We start from the raw sequence: 18749 nt of genomic DNA, 5'->3' as shown, positions 1-18749 counted from the left end.
CCTAGATTAATTACGTCCTGGTGGCCGGATTGTCACCGACCAATCAGATAACTTGATGGTAAAATCTAAATGAGTGATTTATAGATCCGGGATGAAATGGGATTTTGTCCACAATGAATTCCTACAATGTAGGGAAGCTGAAATGATTAGTGAATCAAGTGATTATTTAAAATCATGTTAATTGTCTGTGACCGATGATTAATCGCATCCTGAAGTGAAAACGACAAAAAAAAGCAACCGCAATCAGCCTCAAGAACATACTTGTTTTATGTGGAATGAGTTTTTAAATGTCATGTACAGAAACCCCTTCTCCAATTATCACCTGCTTCCAATTAAAAAATGTAATTGAATCCCAATTCCAATGTTCCGTGTTCCAATCCAATGACATTTGTAATCAGTGAATTAATGGCAACTGAAATTTGCCAACATAGAAAATCCTATGGCTCGTCGCTGCTGTGACGGCGTTCAGGTGGTAAAACCGTAGGCCGTCTGGCCAAATGCTTCCTGACAAGTCATCTTCGCTCTCTTGACTATTATCGGCCTGAATGTCACGCACACACAATCGTACGGGGTGAAGAAGAACCCGTCACTCACTTCCGGCAGATCCGCCCTGACACCTAAAGTGCCTCCTGTCGGGTCAGCAAACCAAAAGCCATCACAGTCATCAGGCTGGAGTCGCTCCATCGAGTGGTTAAACGCCTGCTGGAGATGTTTGGGCTCAAGGTGTCGCTTTTCATTCTTGGAGGTTAGCTCTGCTTTTAAGCGCCACGTAGCAGACGGAAGGAAGGTGAGGCTAACGCGAAAACCGACGAGGACGTCTCCCAGTGGATATGGAATGTATAGAGTACGTACGGGATACGGGGAAAATGGATATGGGAGAATAACTATAAACACTATAAACAACTTGCTAACTGGGCTGCAAAAATATCAGTTAGGATCATCCATAATACTGCTTATAATTGGATTTATAGATTAGATAGATTAGTAGATTGACTGTAGTACTTTGACATGTTTTGACTGCAATCTGCAGATATGTCAAACCTCAATTTTTGTATAATTCAGATTTCATATCAGTTTGTCCTGAACAAATTCATTTTGACTGAATTTTGTGAAACGCTTCCATCATATAAATGAATGACAAATAAGTGATAATATATATGCAATAAAATCCACAACTATTTGGCACAGAAAAATCAGCAGTACAGATTGCAGATATTGCGCAAAACAAAACAAACAAACAAAAAAAATCAATCAAACCTCAGTTTTCATATGCCATAGTTTTCTACAATTTATTTTTGTCCAAAATGTTCAAGATTTTGCTTCGGTTTTTGTACAATATTGCTCATAAACTTGGTCCTTTGTCCTAGACTGGATTGTTGTGTCCAAACAAAGAACCCAAAAACGTTGTTCAATCACCGTTTGTGTATTTTTATTGGGTATGGCTGCTAAATAACTAAGTTCCGTCCATTTTCTTAGATTTTATTATATATTTGTAATTAATTGTTTTCTGCATGACAAATTATGATTATTCTCCATGAAATGTCATTTTTCATATTTTTGGGTGTTTGGAATGGATACACTGGATTGACATGGTTTCCTATGGGAAAACTGGCTCGCCATTGACTTCTGGTTTCCGTCCGACCTTCTGGAATGAATGAATGAAACCAAACCGAGGTACAACTTGATGTACTTTTATGTGAGTCGTGGTTTTCCGGAGATGTGGTAATGGTCAAAAAGCCGCGGTCTGATGTTAACATGCATTACTAATGCAAATATGCTGGAGCTGGAGCCTATCCCAGCTGTCTTCGGACGAGAGGCGGGGTCCACCCTGGACTGGTGGCCAGCCAATCACAGAGCACATATAGACAAACAACCATTCACACTCACATTCATACCTATGGACAATTTGGAGTGGCTAATTAACCTAACATGTTTTCGGAATGTGGGAGGAAACCGGAGTACCCGGAGAAAACCCACGCATGCACGGGGAGAACATGCAAACTCCACACAGAGATGGCCGAGGGTGGGGAAAACTGGCTCGCCATTGACTTCTGGTTTGCATCTGACCTTCTGGAATGAATGAATGAATGAAACCAAACCGAGGTACAACTTGATGTACTTTTATGTGAGTCGTGGTTTTCCTGAGATGCGGTAATGGTCAAAAAGCCGCGGTCTGATGTTAACATGCATTACTAATGCAAATATGGGAATTGCAAAGCAAATCACCGCCACTTAAATGAAGAATTCCTCAAGCAGTCACCAACACGCTAACAAGACACGATGCATGATTTTGGCTGGATGTCTTCTGCTTGAATGTACATTTTTGACCCTTCAGACGAGTCTCCTTGCACACCATGCAAATGATGGAGGTGCGGGTTATCCCTCCATTTCCTAGCAGCGCTTGTTAGCACTGGCAGGGCAGCCCCGTCTCCCATGTTTACTAATGTAGAAGCAACGCCTTTATCAGGGAAGAGATTTGTAGGGAAGAGGCGGGGGATTAGCCGTCAAATTGCCAGGCAGACTGCATCCCTCCTTCCGGGGTTGTGAAGCTCTAATCTCTGGGGCTGCAACGGCTGGTCGGGGGGTGGGGGGGGGGGAGAGATCCCCATAAAGATTTGCTGCGAGGTTTGGACTGCTTTAAAAAAAAACTTGAATGTTTTACTAGCGTTCTTGAGGATGGGGCCTGTGTGTTTTTAAGAAAACCAATATTTGCTATGAACCACCAACGACTTGGGACCCAACTGATGACTTTAATTCAGATTAATCGACTAAGAAAATAATCTCAAATTGCAGCTCTTTCATATATACTAACTGCGGGCTGCACGAGTGCTGCCGACAACTGCAACATTGTATGTCCACAGACTTGCAATCATTTTCCGAGGGTGTTGGAAAACGGCGGTAGACTGACCGTACTTGGTTTTCAGCTAACCGCTAACAGGTCAGAATGCCGCAGCTTGCAGACACCATGGTTTCCTGCAATGTCGCATCCGCAGAGAAAAGCTCCAGGACACGGGAATGTCTCATCAACCTCCGGCATCTTTACAGGGCCGAGGCGTGCCCAAAGCTGTGCAAACACACACACACACACACACACACACACACACACACACACACACACACCTGTACCGGGCTGTAAATACGTCAGGCGTTATAATGAAACCAACATCCATCCATCTTGCCAAAACAAGCGAGGGACCTCATAGCGCAGCAGAAAGGAAGCTGAGAAACCGAGAGACGGAAGAAAAAAAAAAGCATCTGACATGCGACTACAAATGACTTCCCATATGTAAGCCAGAGAATGGGGCGGCCATTATATACAGTAACATTTTAATGATAGCCAGACTCTGTCATTTTGGCTGCCGAATGAAATGAGCAGCAGTGGGCTGTTGAAAATGAGGTCGTAACTTCTCGCCAGCGCTGACAAGCGAGGGCTGATAAAGTAATCAAGCAGAACGCCGAGTCCACACCCGACATTTGAAGAAATTGGGAGGCCGAGGCAAACAAGGGGATGGTGTTGGAAGTGGCCGGATAGATAAATCTGTCCAAAAAAAACCCCCCCAAAAAAAAAACGACCAAAACAGAATAAATCAAGCCTGCGTTCAATTTATCTTTTTGGTTTGCTGCAGTTCAGCAACATTGTTATGCCTTCTACCCTTGAGCAAGGTCAATGCGAGACAAGTATCTCATCTAATGGAACTGTGAAAAACACCACATGTGATAGTAATTCATGGGCATCAATCAGGCGGTATTGTTTGCTATCTCAGTTTGGCCTTTGGAATGTAAATATGAACATGCTGTTTATTCGAGGGGGGGGGGGGGGGGCGAGGTGTCGGTGACATCACGTGAGGGAAGAGCTCAAGCCAATATTGAACATATTTTGCCATTTATCAAAACAAATGTATCTCTTCGGCAGGCAGGATGGCTGCACTCGTGCTGCCAGCAACAACTTAGCATGAGCCCCTTGACTGTCGGTATACATCTTGAAATATTAGTAAAGTTTTGGGATTACAAATGTATTCTTACGAAGGTCTGAGGCCATACTAGTAATTGTAATGGTTTAATTTCATTTGAACATGCATCAGATTACAATTGAATGCATCCCATAATCAGTTCCCAGTTCCAAATGTCCGAAAGGAGTAGGAAGAAGCACAGCTTATTAAATCCTACCCCTCCATCTGGTACTTTTACAATCACTAACTGTTACATTTGTTCACTTCCTGCTTTCCATAATACAGTTTAAGTTTTTTTTTGTTAGTTTTTTTTAATAATGCACCTCATACCGAAGTACAAGGTGATATGAGCATCCAATGCCATAATGGGTAGCATAGTAAGTGTCGATATCAATATCGTTGTGCATTGTTTGAGTGGATCCCGAATCAACAGCGCCCGAGTATGTAGGGAACTAAGGAACTAATACAACCTCAATCCTAACCATCAATCCATCGATGATTACGTCCATCGGTGAGGCCATTGTAAAAGAAATGGCGTACTCATGCTACAGCAAAGCTTGCAGGTTGCATAAAGATGGCTCTTTCATGCTCGATGACCACGGACTCCAATCTACGTCAATCCTCGTTTCACTAACCAGTAAAAAAAATAAAAATAAAAATAAATAAATAAATAAAACGAATGCAAGGCAAAAATGCCCCTGAAAATGGGCGGCAGTTTCAATCTATATGGCAGCATAATGGGATGATGTGGAATTGAAATGAGTTCTGTGCAAAAGGAAGGCAAATGTCCTCACTGACAAAGCGGATTTGTGTTCCTACGGAGAAAAATCCCACAGCTCTGCACTGGCACAAAGCGAAGGTTTGAATTTTTGAATTACAACGGTGCAAAGCTGGATGGACAAAACAGGTGAGTGGGAATAATGCAAAGATTTGACTATGAAATTGATGAAAAACATCAGCCCACGGATATTGTCTTATTTCAGAACATGCTTATTAATTAAGGAAGCTCACCTGATTACATAATATGTCCAACGAGGAGGATGAAGGATGAAGGAATGCTACTTTGCAGAAATTCACTTATCACTTATTATTTGATATTTTGTATATACATATACATAAACATATACATATACATAATTAAAAGGCACTTGTGGACCGCTATAGTGCAGCTACACGCCATAACCTGCACGGAAAGCTTTCTAGATCATCCAGAATCTGCACCTATTCCAACTGTATTTTGTTGGCTTTCCATGTTTGCGGCGAGTCCGCCAGTCTTCTAGTTCGGAGTTCGGAGCTCGGAGCTATAGACAACCATTCCCACCCACATTCATACCCACGCAAACGTAGCAAACTCCACACCGGATCCCCAAACGGAGATTCCAACCCAAGTCTTTCCGATCTCCTGACTGTGTGGCCTACATGGTAACCACTCGGCCATCGTGCGGCTTATTCCAACGTCTAGACGGCTCGAATGATGTTAGAAACAGGATTTAGAATGTTAACAGTTTTTTATGCTCCAACTACAAACGTATTCCATTTACTGTATAAGTAAGGAATGCTACTTTGCAGAAATTCACTTATCACTTGATATTTTGTGTATACAGTATATGTGCTGGGATATAACTATTTTATGTTCATTTTTCATCCCTTTGTATTCACTTGTGGACCGCTTATAGAGCAGCTACACACCATAACCTGCACGGAAAGCTTTCTAGATCTTCCAGAATCTTCACCTATCCCAACTGTATTTTGTTGGCTTTCCATGTTCGCGGCGCGTCCTGCAGTCTAGTTGGGAGTGCACCGTGCTCCGACAGTAAAGTTCCCATAAGCTGTCAAAAATACTTATTGCCTTGCTTTAAATAAATCTGTCTCATTATTTTCCTGTCAAGAGCGCATTTCTCCCCGCAGGACTGCCTGGATGTCAAAGCCTATAGGAACAGACCTCGGTGGGTCTGGGCTATTGGAATGCTCGGGGCTGCTGAAAAGTTGATAAAAAAAAAGTTGTGATTTCAGCAGCCCCCACCGGTGCAAATCCTCAGCACCTGTCACCGAGAATGAGAGCCTACACGCTAGAAAAGAAGTGTCACCAGCGTGCCCAGAAAGTGACTATCAGCAGCACAACTAACACATCGCACAGTTGGTGGCGGCTGATTGAAGTCGCATATTATGCGTGACTATCTCGCCCGTTTCAGCCCTCGCCGCATAAACATGTTATTTAGCGGAGCGCCGGGACTGACAATTAGGCCTTGTCATCACAAAGCAGCTTCTCCTCTGACCTTGTCGCCACTGGGCAGCCATCCCTCGCATACAAAGACCAAAGGAGGACGCTCGGCTTTTTGAAAGCTGATCACAAAACAAATCTGCTCGACATCACAGCTTTGGACTTTATTAGCCCCACCAAAACAAACAAAGGGAGTACACACCGGGTCAACTGGACCACGCTCGGGCCATTTCACAGCGAGAGCCAGCACGACTGCGTGCATATGACCCAGTCATAGATTGACTGACATATTTCTATTACATAGTAATACAAATAAAATACAAAAACTCTAAATAATCCACTCGTCAAAACCCCGGACACGCTCACTGACGACTACAATAAAAATGTTAATTTAATGAATTAAATCCCGCCTTTCAGAAGAAACTCATGACAACTGAAAACATAAAAACAAAAATAATCCACAAAGTCAACAAAATTGCAGTTCCATAACAGCATAGAAGCGATGGCACAAACAAAGCAAAAGTCCAACACAAAACTAAAAAAAAACTCAAAATGAGGCTGGGAATCCACAAAGTCAAAGAACCAATGGAGCACACCAAACGGTCCAAGCACCAATGCCAGGACAGGAAGGACGGAATCATGTCCGAGTCCAGAACGAAAATAATCCACAAAGTCAAAGAACTTGATTGATTCATTCATTCATTTTCTACCGCTTATCCTCACGAGAGTCGCAGGGTTTGCTGGAGCCTATCCCAGCTGTCTTCGGACGAGAGGCGGGGTCCACCCTGGACTGGTGGCCAGCCAATCACAGAGCACATATAGACAAACAACCATTCACACTCACATTCATACCTATGGACAATTTGGAGTGGCTAATTAACCTAGCATGTTTTTGGAATGTGGGAGGAAACCGGAGAACCCGGAGAAAACCCACGCATGCACGGGGAGAACATGCAAACTCCACACAGAGATAGCCGAGGGTGAAATTGAACCCGGGTCTCCTAGCTGTGAAGTCTGCGCGCTAACCACTTGACCACCGTGCAGCCCCAAAGTACCTGATAAGCAACAATACAACAGAATAGAAGCGACAACGCTAGCTTGATGACGGATCCGTGCGTTCCCAAAAGCCGAGTGTGCAGGACTTTGGGTCCCAAGCCGGTTTGAGTCTCCTGGACAAAACACTACAGTAAACATGACGCGTCGGCACGGCCATGTTGGCCTTCCCAGACATCGATCTGTGATCAAAGCAGACGCTTCCATATCCCAACTGGGACGACGGCGATTAGGTAAATCCATCATGCCTTAATAGGCCATTAAACATCACTCATTGCGCCCATGATGAGGAATCAAGTCCTATGGAAAAATCCATGAGCTCCATCCATAATTACTTTGGAGGAATCCCGAGGCGGGTGGGGGGGGGGCTGATTCCTGCAAAAGGAAAGGATATTTTTCTCACTTCCTCGGGTCCCATCCTGGACATCTAAATGATGCTGTGGAACATGACTAACGACCCGAGGTATAGTCACAAGAGGGGCCAGCACGGCCGAGGTGAAGAGAGGGGGGGTGGGGGCGGTGAAGGATGACCCCCGTGTCACCCGGAGTGGACAGGAATTGGCTTGTTGAAATGAACGACCGTGGCTTTTTGTCTTCTTTGTTGAAGCCAAACTGTGGCAGCGCAACAGAATTCTAACCGACATCTCGGAGTGGGGCGGGGCGGGGCGGGCGGTGGCCTCAAGGTCACAATCCCAGCAACAGAACAGGACTGTTTACCCAATGCTGCCGAGACTTGCGCTCTTGAATAATTGACTGAGAGGAAAGAATATGAAAAATAAATAAAGCTCAAGATTTGGCGGCCAGACAAATGTGAGGGGAGGGGAGCGTTTTCAAATGCCAAACTCGGGGAGCGCCGACATCGCGAGGCTTGTCAACACACAACGACAAGGCTAATGCCGTAAAAAAACATGCTAATGCAGAAGCAGGAAGAAGCAGAGTTTATTGAATCCTACCACTTCTCCATTTCTTACTGATAGTTGGTGTTGTTACAAAACGTTGCCATTTTTCTCATAGGGGGAGAAGAGAATTGGAAGATAAGTGTATCAACAGCTTATCAAATGTTAGTAAATATAATACATATTTTGTAAAATTAATTACATTTAAAAAACAATAAAAATGTTTCAGCTTTGTTTATGATTTGTCAACTTTTTCCTTGTAATTGTTTTTTTTTTTTTCATTGCAGCTCTTTATCATTTATGCCACGTGAAGTTATCTTTAGAACATGCCAATAAAAGTAGTGGGCCACAAATGGCCCCCGGGCCTGACTTTGGCCACCTTTGGCTTATTATGTGATGAAAGGACAGGCCCAAAAAAAGACCAAAACAAATATTTGAGAAATATTTTTTAAAGTAAAATCTAAATCATATAAGAAAAAAGGAAGCGTTAAACTTATTTTCATAAAATAAAAAAAAAATTAATATGAATTTAACAAAATAATTATAAATTATTTTGTTATAACAAATAAATAATATAACAATAATTTATAATTATTTTGTTAGATTATTTAAAAAACATGTATGGAAAAATAAAAATGCAAGATCAATTCAAGTGTACAAAAGTGACAAAGATAACGTATAAATAAATGGAGCATACGCTGTAGATGTAGCAATAACTTATTAAATCATGATAAGTGATATCAGACACGGTGGTCCCCGGCCTGTTCCTTCATCTGACAGTATAACTTATAAAAATGCCCAATTCTTAAACGCGCTCATATTAGTACATTTTTACATTTTCTCAAAAGTTCAATGCAGAGTTTAAAAAACACAAAGCCATTTTGAGCTGGTTATTAGAACTCCTTGTCCTTCAAATATCATCTCAAAAGAAGCAAAAGACAAAATAGTTGATGAAAAGAGGAGTAAGGGACACAAGTTTGAGAAAAAGAAGGTTCTACTTTGAGTCTCCCCAAAGAACACAAATTATAATTTATGGCTTCCAAGCATTTCCCCCTCTACAATTATCCGGGATTTCAAAGTCTTCCAGTGTCTCCCCTCTGCCTGGAATTCTTGCCGTTGAAATTCTACCCTGTAGATTGCCCAGGGTGATAAAGACAACTGGAAAAACAGGTTGTTTGGCCCCAGCACAGGCCCGGCGCAGTCGGAACGGCGGGGTGCCTCACCTTAGCAGCGGTAGCTAAGGGACATTCTATGGCCCTTCTATTCAAAGTCTTCTGAATAAGTTGGGGGGGGGCTCGCGGCAGACAGGGCAATTTGCCAGAGAGCCGGCCAATAGAGCTAAGCCAGGACGAGGTTGGACTATTGTTTTGGCGTAACAAGCCAGAGTGAGCAAGGACAAAAAGAGGAAGCCCACAAAAGACGGGGAAGAAAATACCTGAGCGCTGGACTGTGACACATCGATCGACTTATTTTGTTACTTTCATGACACAAAGATGTCATCAAGAAAAGAAGTTTTCCGAAGCCGGAGACAGTCGTGGAAAAGTAAACCACTCAGCCATATATTTTTTTTTTTTTTAAACGCACCTGCAGCCCATCTTTGACCTCAATTAGGCGGATATCTCTTGGCAAATGACACTTACCCATCCATGGCAACAAGGAATAAATCTTTTTATTCCTCTTCACTTTGTAGGCACTTGTTCCAAAAAAAAAAAAAAAAAGTCCAAATCCCGGGAAAGGCAATCCAAACTGTATCCAGGAAAGATTATCCCTTAAATGAAGAAAATAATCTTTAAAGGGCTCGTTCGGTATTCCGTTTATTCAGAAAGGCATCAAAAATAGCAGCTTTCCGATTCCTCGTGTTCAAATTCCAGCAGAGAGAGCAGAGATCCTTCAGGAGCGGCCCTTGTTCTCACACTAAAGGCTGTTCAGCAACTGCATGGGCAAGCCAAACCCACCGTGTGATGTCACCGGTGTCAAATTTCACTGTGGGGAAAGGAGGAGGAGGAGGAGGAGGAGGAGGAGGCGGACGCTGCAGCCTTACCTTCTTCATCATCCGCCAATGGTGGTGGGATACTCTGGTATGGACTAACATTTAAAAAGCTACGCTGAAAGTACACACTGGTATTTCTGTCATGTGACCAAAGGCTGGGCAATAATTAATAAAAACTATGAGTGGAAAATGATGGTAATTTGATGCCATAGAAAAATAACCGATTATTAAAAAAAAAACGAGGTGTGATTACTCGTACTGTCGTTTTCCGTGACGTGCTGCGGCTGCAAGCGGCGTGTCGTGACGTGCCCACCTCCACATCCAAAACGTCAATCACGTGGGACGTTACCGTTGGTACCAAACAGTCGACATTAACCTTGAACACATCAAACCTTATCAAGCCACCTGAAACGCCAACATCGATACAACGGCGTCTTGGAAGCCAACAAAGATAAGATGGTGGACATCATTCCACTGGACATTCCGTCTGGGTTTCTTCTTCTTTTGTTTGTTTGAAGAGAATCAGAACTGTTAGCTTTTGTTTCATCGAAGCGGTGCCGTATTCGGTCAGGACAAATCAGGTCCAGTTCGTCCAATCCATCTTTGAGTCGCTTAGTCCACGGCGTACACAAATGACCTTTTACAAATTATATTTTTTAAATGAATAAGTATAAATAAGTTATCGGTATCGGTCTTGAGAAGCTGGAAAGTATCAGTTTGGATAAAAAAAACAAAAACAAACAAACATCGGTCGTCCTGAAATTGTACTTTTGTCCATGAATAGTAGATTGGAAATGGTAATGGTAATGGTTTACTTTCATTTGAACATGCATAATAATAATAATATTATATATATAGTATATATATAATATATATATATATATTTTTTTTTTTGTCATGGTTAGGAAAAACAATCAGACTGCACTTCCGGAATAACAAACAAAAACAGACTGTGTACATATATTTATACTGTTATTCTGTATATTTTGTATTTTCATATTTTGTATTTCATATCTTGTATTTCATATCTTGTATTCTCATTCTTTTTTAATAGATGTGTATGCACCTACTACACCAAAACAAATTCCTAGTATGTGTTTGATCATACATGGCAATAAACCTTTTCTGATTCTGATTCTGATTCTGATGTAGCGAAATCCGAGGTGATATGACCATTAGTTATCGAGATCTTCACACCAGCCCTATGCAAGTTGCTGCCGACTCCAGCTGTTTTATGGTCTACTCGGTTCTCACAATGTTCCCGTCACCAACTGCAGATGTTTTCCTTGCTTTACCCATTCCACGTTTGCTACTTAGTACAACCAGTCATTTCCTTCTTCTTCTTCACAATTGCTTGTTTTTTCACTTATCTGATTTTCATGTTGTTTTCACCTCTAAATGCAGCCAACACATGCAAAACCTACCCTCCCCAATCTGACACTCCCGGGTAACAAAACACAAGTTGGTCACATGTCCCGACACATGAAAAATGGGCAGGTTCAAAAAAGATGGCAATGTTTCTTTGCGGTTTTTGTCTGCGTCTTTGGTTTGTGTTGCATTCGAATTTGAGCTCAAGTGAACCAAACGTTTTATTTTTTTAATTGGTTTTACTCCGAGAAAGCGTTCCATCTTAGCTCTCGGCCCACTTCCAGGCAGAAAAACTGATAAAATCTCTCCAATACACAGGTTTGAGATGATAAAAGTGACCATAAAAATAGCTTTTTGTGTGCTACAAGTCATTTCGGCACGTTGTTACTGCGACAAAGTATGACCTTGACAGTCCTACTGGGGATGCACCGATTGGACGCCATAAAAACTGCAATCTCTTTCAAAAAAAAAAAAAAAAGCAAATAATATTAATAATTAATTCAGAAGGGTGTTAAACACGTGCACACACACACACACACACACACTCCCTGTGGTCAAACTCTCCTAGCCATGGAGCTAATCATCCACAACAGATGTTCAAAAATGTTCAGTCGGATTTATGACGGGGGCTCAAAGGAACAGCCAAGTCAGCCTCTGGTGCCGGTTTTTCCCTCGCTTCGGTCCGACAAGGACGAGGGATTGCACTAAGAGAGGATGTCAGCACAACACCCCTCCCAAAAAGAAACCCCTCGCTCCGTGAGCTTCACCATCCGAGACGACAGCGCCTTAATAGATCACAGGGCCTCAGGACCTTGGGGAAGTTTGCTCATTTATCCCGCTAATACTGTGTGGACTCCAACTTGGGCTCATCCGGCAATGCTTCAACTATGTTCCGCCGTCCATGTAATGATTTTTTTTTTTTTTTTTTTTAATCAGTGACATTGCTGACGCTGCAAGCCACCACCAAGACAAATGCTTTTAGATGATGCCATTCATAATATCACGCCGCATTGGGGAATTCAATTACGCATGAAAAGACTATAATCACCCATTTTGAGGACTTCATAAAAGGGGGGGGGGGGGGGGGGGGGTACAATGGACTCCCACAGCTGAATGAGTTGTGTTATTCAAAAGAGACGGGAAAATACAAAATATAAAGTTGCAAAGTATCAAAACGACTAAATCATCAAGTTTCTCTTTCTTGGCTTGGTTTGACACTAAGAGTGATGATAACCATAGAACAGCAAATGGAGCTTGTTGCAGCGTAGAAATATGAGACATAAGTCTTTGTTTAAACATAACATGACGAGATACATTTTTGTCCTGGCTGCTCAGTACAATACGGCTCAAGTAGTAATCAACTTGATACCACAAAAACACAAATTGAGCTTTTTACATCGTGTAAAAAGTCCTGGCTGCTCAGTAAAATCTGGCTAACAACAACAATAAACCAATATCAATTATTTGTATTATTGACATTTTAAATAACTTGCCTGTCACAAATTCTGTAAAAAATAAAAAGGCATCATTGTTTTTTGGTCTTTAAAGTACGTGTAAAGGGTGCCCAACCTGAGGTGCCAGGTAGCTGCTGCTACCAGCGGACGGTGCACAAGGAACTTGCCGACATGTTGAAGTCTGCATTTCACAGGTGGGATGGGTTCACTGATTTGATTGTGAGCGAATGTGACATTTGACTTCAGTCGACACGCCTACGCTGTTTACATCCACAGCAGACGCTCTTTTTTCGTCTTTTCTCGGGGAGGAGAGCGCGTGTGGGTGTAATTGTTCCACAGAAGCTTCCTCTTTTTGTGAGCCGTGACAGCTTTTTCCCAAAATTCTTCACGGGATGTCTTTGCGGATAGCTGTGATGTACAATTTGGCCATTTAAATGAGCGGGATTATTGCGGCTCCTCTACGTAGGAATGGAAGGAATTATACTTGAATCACATGACCTACATGCCGTTTGAGTAAAAGTTGGAGGTAAAACAATTGGTGCTCTCGCTGCGTGCACACGTCCCAGCCTCCAGTGGAATGAAGCTGTCTCTCATTGTTAGCCACAACCACGAATGTAGAACACGTTGCACTTCGCCATTTCCTGCAGTGGAGTTTAGCCTGCAAGACATCTCAACATGACTGCTGAGCGCAACGCAACATAAGCACTTTCAAGCTTCAAGATTTTTTTTTTTTTGTGGTGTACTTTGTCAGGAGTACTATACCGCTACTACCATTGATAGGCGACAAGCACCAAAATATCTATTCACTACAATACGGCTCGTAGTGTAGAAGAGTCAACTGTGTTTTAGAGTAGGATGGAATACTACTACTGGAATACTACTTATTCTTCTGAATAAATGAATTACAGTTGGACCTCCTCAGCTGCACGGAGATCGAGTGGTTAGCGCACAGACCTCACAGTTAGGAGACCCGGGTTCAATGTTGTATGTTCTTCCCGTGCACGCGTGTGTTTTCTGGTCTCCGGGTACTCCGGTTTGTGGAGGAATGTGGGAGACCACATTCCAAAAATAGGCTAGGTTAATTGGCGACTCCAAATTGCGACCGTCGTGAGGATAAGCGGTAGAAAATGAATGAATGAACCTCCCCAATTCACGCTTTGACGGCTTCATTCTACCTCTTTGTGGTTCACTACAACCTATTATTAGTCAAAAATATGCATATTTAATGTAAATGTTACATGTTTTTGGTGCAATTAGCATTTTAGCGTATAAAATACAAAATATAAGCCATTTAGAAGACATAGTGTCCTCACACATTCAAAAGAAAAAAGCCTGGGTATCTGTATCTCAAGAGTGAGACAAGTGACTAGCTCTCTGAAAACAAGCCTAAAACAATAGGAAGTTGGAACTTTACAAAAAAAAACCGAAAGAAAACTTACAAGAAGTGGACCTGGCAACACTGGTGCGTGTCTGAGTATATACTATGTCTTTTTTTTTCTTAAAATGTCTATTATTTTGAGTAAAGGTGAATATAGGGATGCTACTTCATGTCTACAAGGCTCTAAATGTAAATGTTCTATTCTCTAAGTACAAAAATCTTCCTTGGCGGAAATTGGCCTATTAGGGTAAATTCTGGAACCCATCAACCGCAATGAAGGAGGGACATTTTGGTACTACTTAGTAGAATAAGAGCATGGGCGACCACAGTGTGGCTGCATGTTATGACAACATATCACCAACCAGTGACGGCCAATGGCAGGACCCGGTGCTCTTTAAAAAGAGCCATGCACTCCATGCTTTTGTGTTCCAATCTCCAAAACTCGGTCACATGACCGTTTGGCTTCTGCACCTGAAGCACTTCACACAAAAGGGTGAAAACATGCCAAAACATGCGTGTCTAGCGTGCTGTAATTTCCTGTCAAACACGGTGCACGGCAGCGCTTGCATTCAAGCCCATTTCTCACCCAGCTGAACGCGGCTGCACAAAAACACCCACATTAAGTTTGGGGTGTTTATACTCCAAATCCTCATGAAACCCGGTGCGGATCTTCAGGGGACTGACAAGTTTCAGTAAGACTGGAAAGCATGGCTACCATCAGGAGAAACATATTTGGAGGGAAGGCAGGGTTTAGCAAATAATCGTCTATAGGACTAATGATGATATAACTTGGCAGATTTCTATAGGCAACAGTATTCCAAAGCGTTTTGGCTCCAACCCATAGGGGGCGCCAGCAATGTCATTTACATAACAGCATGTGTTGCATTTTATTGCAGAAGTAAAACTCATAGATGGAAATCCATCACTTCTCATGCTAAATCAAAACAGTTGCCTCGGGTGAGAATGTTTCAGCACTTCCCCCGCCAGTCCACAAATCTGAATAGGCTTGCAAAGACCACCAACACCCCCCACCCCCCCCTACAAAGTGTGTGAATTTATAACATACTGACAAGCACCCATCCCCCTCTGCTCATTTGACTGAAAAAGGGGTGACAACCTCTTCAGTGTGAAGGCGCCGGGCCTCAGTGTGATTCGGGTAACAATGCCGCATTTGAAGGATTGCCCGCACGGAGTCGGCGCCGCTTAATGAACACCTGGATGATGGCGGACGGCTCGGCTCTGCGGCGGAAGCTGCAGTCATCATCTGATGGAGAAGAGTGTGCTGGAGGCAGGTATGGTACAGGGTGAATCTTTTATCAAATACCGCTGTCTGCACAAGACTTAAAAAAGTGTGCAGACATGCTCGCGGTTCAGACAATAAAGCCCCCCCCCCCGACCCCCCCGATTGCTGGGCAGGGTCGGACAAGGACGCGGCTGACAGAAGGGGAGAGCTTTACATCATTCATGTGATGCTGCTTTGAAACATGTGCGCTTCATTCATCACCTCCCTGTTGGAACAATAACATTACAATTCCTCCTGTAGACCCACGGCCGTGGCTGTGGGCCAGGAGCGAGAAAAGATCCAAAAAATGCTGACCCGTCGTACTCGAGGGGCTGGGAAAATTAGTGCTGTGCTGCTGAGGGCCTCCAAAGACCAGCCATGCCGTCATAGCCAAGTGCACAGCTGGCCAACACCTGCCACTATTTACTATTTACTATTTACCGACACGCCGCTACTGCTCGTGTTAGGTCCTTTGCTACCCCCCCCCCCCCCACGAATGCCACAGAATCAGCATGTCCATCACGTATTGCCACAAGTGTCATGGCGAGTGTACAATTTAGAGGAATGTACCATTTGGAAATACCTTGTCCTTCATTCAATCTGGTGTTTTTATCATGGGTATACATATATCCGCGTATTTACCCCAATATGAGACGGTCCCTTAAAAGACCGAAATATTAATTACAGTGCACAACATCTCTCACCTCAATACATCAGCTCGACAATAGTAAATTGGAGTTACATGAGAAAAACTGTTTAACATGAAGTTTTACTGACTTTTGTTGAGAGCGGTTTAGGCATTCATGGTTGGTGTTGGATTATTTCGAGAGCAAAGTCAATGTACTCACCCAAGCAGTACGCTGATGTGTATCAAAGTGGCCTTTTTGTTTTTACAAGAATAAAATAGAATCATATATTTGCAAAAATGTGAGGGGTTTACACACTTGGGCCATAAAGTGACATGCTGATATTTTATTAACCATCTATGCTCACAAATAATATTATATACCACTGACTGCATAGCCTATTAGCTTAAAGGGGGCCTATTATGCTCATTGAATAGCGGACTCCTACAGAGCAGCGACACACAATAACCCACACCGAAAGCTTTCTAGATCGTCCAGAGTCTGCACCTATTCCAGCTGACTTCCAAAACTGTTTTAGTTTATTCCACCCACAGCCCGCCTCCAGGCACGCCCACTCAGCAACTCCAGACATTATCATTTGCATCCTGCTCCCTGTATGCACACTCTATAATGCTACACAGACAACCACTTACTTATACAAAATAAACACAGTTAGGACACGGATAAATAGAATCGTTACATCCAACTTTCCCATCTGATTCTTCAACATGAAGTAATGGTGGAAAGCCATCAGTCTCCAGGTAGGCTGATAGTCAAGCTGCGGCCATGTTCACAAAACAGCCCGATATTTTTCTCTTGCTGGCTCGGAATCATCAACTCCAAACACTTCCGCCTGATACCGGACTCTTTTGGGAATTTAGCTGTCGCTCAAACCTGAGCTGGAAGTAGACAAAGCTCTGTGCTAACAACGTGAAATCTCCGTGTAGCCGTGAAGCGAGGGCCAGGGTCTACAGGTTGTGCTCACTGTTGGTAAGCTGTGACATCACAAAGAGCCGGTGTTAGAAAAAAACCCTAAAATTGAGCATCCAGAGCCATTCCAAACTTCACTTCCAAACCTCATTATCTGAAACTTTGGCATCGTTTACCGGGTCAGATAGGTAGAAAAAGCATAGCAATAAAATAAAAAATAAAATAAATCAATAAACCCACAGTCCCAAAAGACCAAGGGTGCACTTTGAACCCTGAATTTTGCTGTGGACTGTTTGCTGATAAACCTTCTGCGGCATCAATGCGGGGTGGGGGGAAGCTGAGGGGACAGGAGGTGCAAGAAAGACAAGGACAGCGTTTAAAAATAAAAAAAAAGAAAAAGCTGATAAGCGTGGCTTTACTGTGCTGACCTACAAAGGCAAACGTATGCGAAGGGAGGCTGTGAATTTGTGTGTCAATGCCACCCACCGGGGGCGTGTCTCGTTTGCTTATGTTATGTTGACTCGTGGGTTACGGGCAGAAATGAGACAAGGAAAGGGGGCGCAGGGGCGCACCTTTTTACCCCGCTACTCACTGAAAATCAAACGCAACGAGCACTCTGAATTACACTCTGCCGCTGCCAACCGGCGTGGTGGCGCGGTGGTGGAGCGGAGGGTCCCAGGGCTCTCTGAGGCGAATGGAGGAAGCATGCCACCGAATGCATGAGACAAATCATTTTTATCAGGCACCCAAGCGGGTATTGACAAACCGGGGATGCATTTAAATCGCCCAATTAAACGGAGGAAATGAAGCACCGCCGAGCCGCTCGGCCCCGTGAACCCTCTCCTCCTCCGGTCCTTTCCTGGGGGAGCGGCTGGCTGCCATTCACCGCAACGCGGCGCAACGGTACATGCTTCTTATGGCGTACGTTACGCCCCGAGAAAATATGTCTTCCACAAATGGCCCCGACATCGTTGATGCTTGTTTCACGTTGCACACCTCGATGTTTGCACAGCTGCCGTGCCGAGATAATGGCTGCTTCGGCTTTAAGGACGCTCCCGATGGATGGCGAGGCATTCAGCCAGTGTGCAAGACAAAGGCTCGGGGCAAAAAACACGATACAACTTCAAAGGCTAAGTTAGCGATCGATGGTATGGATGGCGGGTGCATTTATCCAAACGTGTCTTAGCGGGTGACCTTCAGCGGCGGCTACCTTCTATTCCCCAAAGCTGGCGCAGTTCAGTGTCTTTCTTATGCTCGGCGTCACAGCTTGTTGTCACTGGGAGACCATAAGGTACGCAACCTTAGCACTGATACACAACAGTTACTACCACAGGACCGATACCGTGTTTTCCGCACTACAGAGCACACCATTCAATTTGATCAAAAACGGATTGTGCAACTTAATCCGGTGTTCCTTCCGTGTGCACTGAGGTTCAACATCTGAAAATGTTGTGGTACTTCGGTAAGCGCTTCGCTTGATTGGCTGTCGAACCATTTTCAGCCGACACCAGATGTAGCTAACAACACTGGCAGCGATAAACCAATCCGAAAAAATTACGTAATACGTACAGTACACACACTTAACCTCTGCTAGGTTTACG

The 18749-nt window shown here is 43.5% G+C and overlaps 1 protein-coding gene across 15 annotated transcripts in view; it reads right to left on the bottom strand.

The window, feature by feature from the left end:
• Window positions 1–18749, bottom strand: part of LOC131109441 (receptor-type tyrosine-protein phosphatase F-like) — a 185117-nt gene that overhangs the window by 129086 nt on the left and 37282 nt on the right. Inside the window, exon 1 of one of the 15 annotated variants that reach the window (XM_058061448.1) lies at window positions 9705–10836. The exons of 13 other annotated variants lie outside the window; for them this stretch is intronic. The gene's annotated coding sequence lies outside the window, so the exon portion shown is untranslated. Of the gene's footprint in view, window positions 1–9704; window positions 10837–18749 lie in introns of those variants that run through there. One more of the 15 variants, XM_058061447.1, reaches the window with a different exon arrangement.

The sequence above is a fragment of the Doryrhamphus excisus genome, chromosome 22 (assembly GCF_030265055.1).
Source record: "Doryrhamphus excisus isolate RoL2022-K1 chromosome 22, RoL_Dexc_1.0, whole genome shotgun sequence".
Lineage (NCBI taxonomy): Eukaryota > Metazoa > Chordata > Actinopteri > Syngnathiformes > Syngnathidae > Doryrhamphus > Doryrhamphus excisus.
This window is presented reverse-complemented; position numbering and strand designations above follow the sequence as displayed.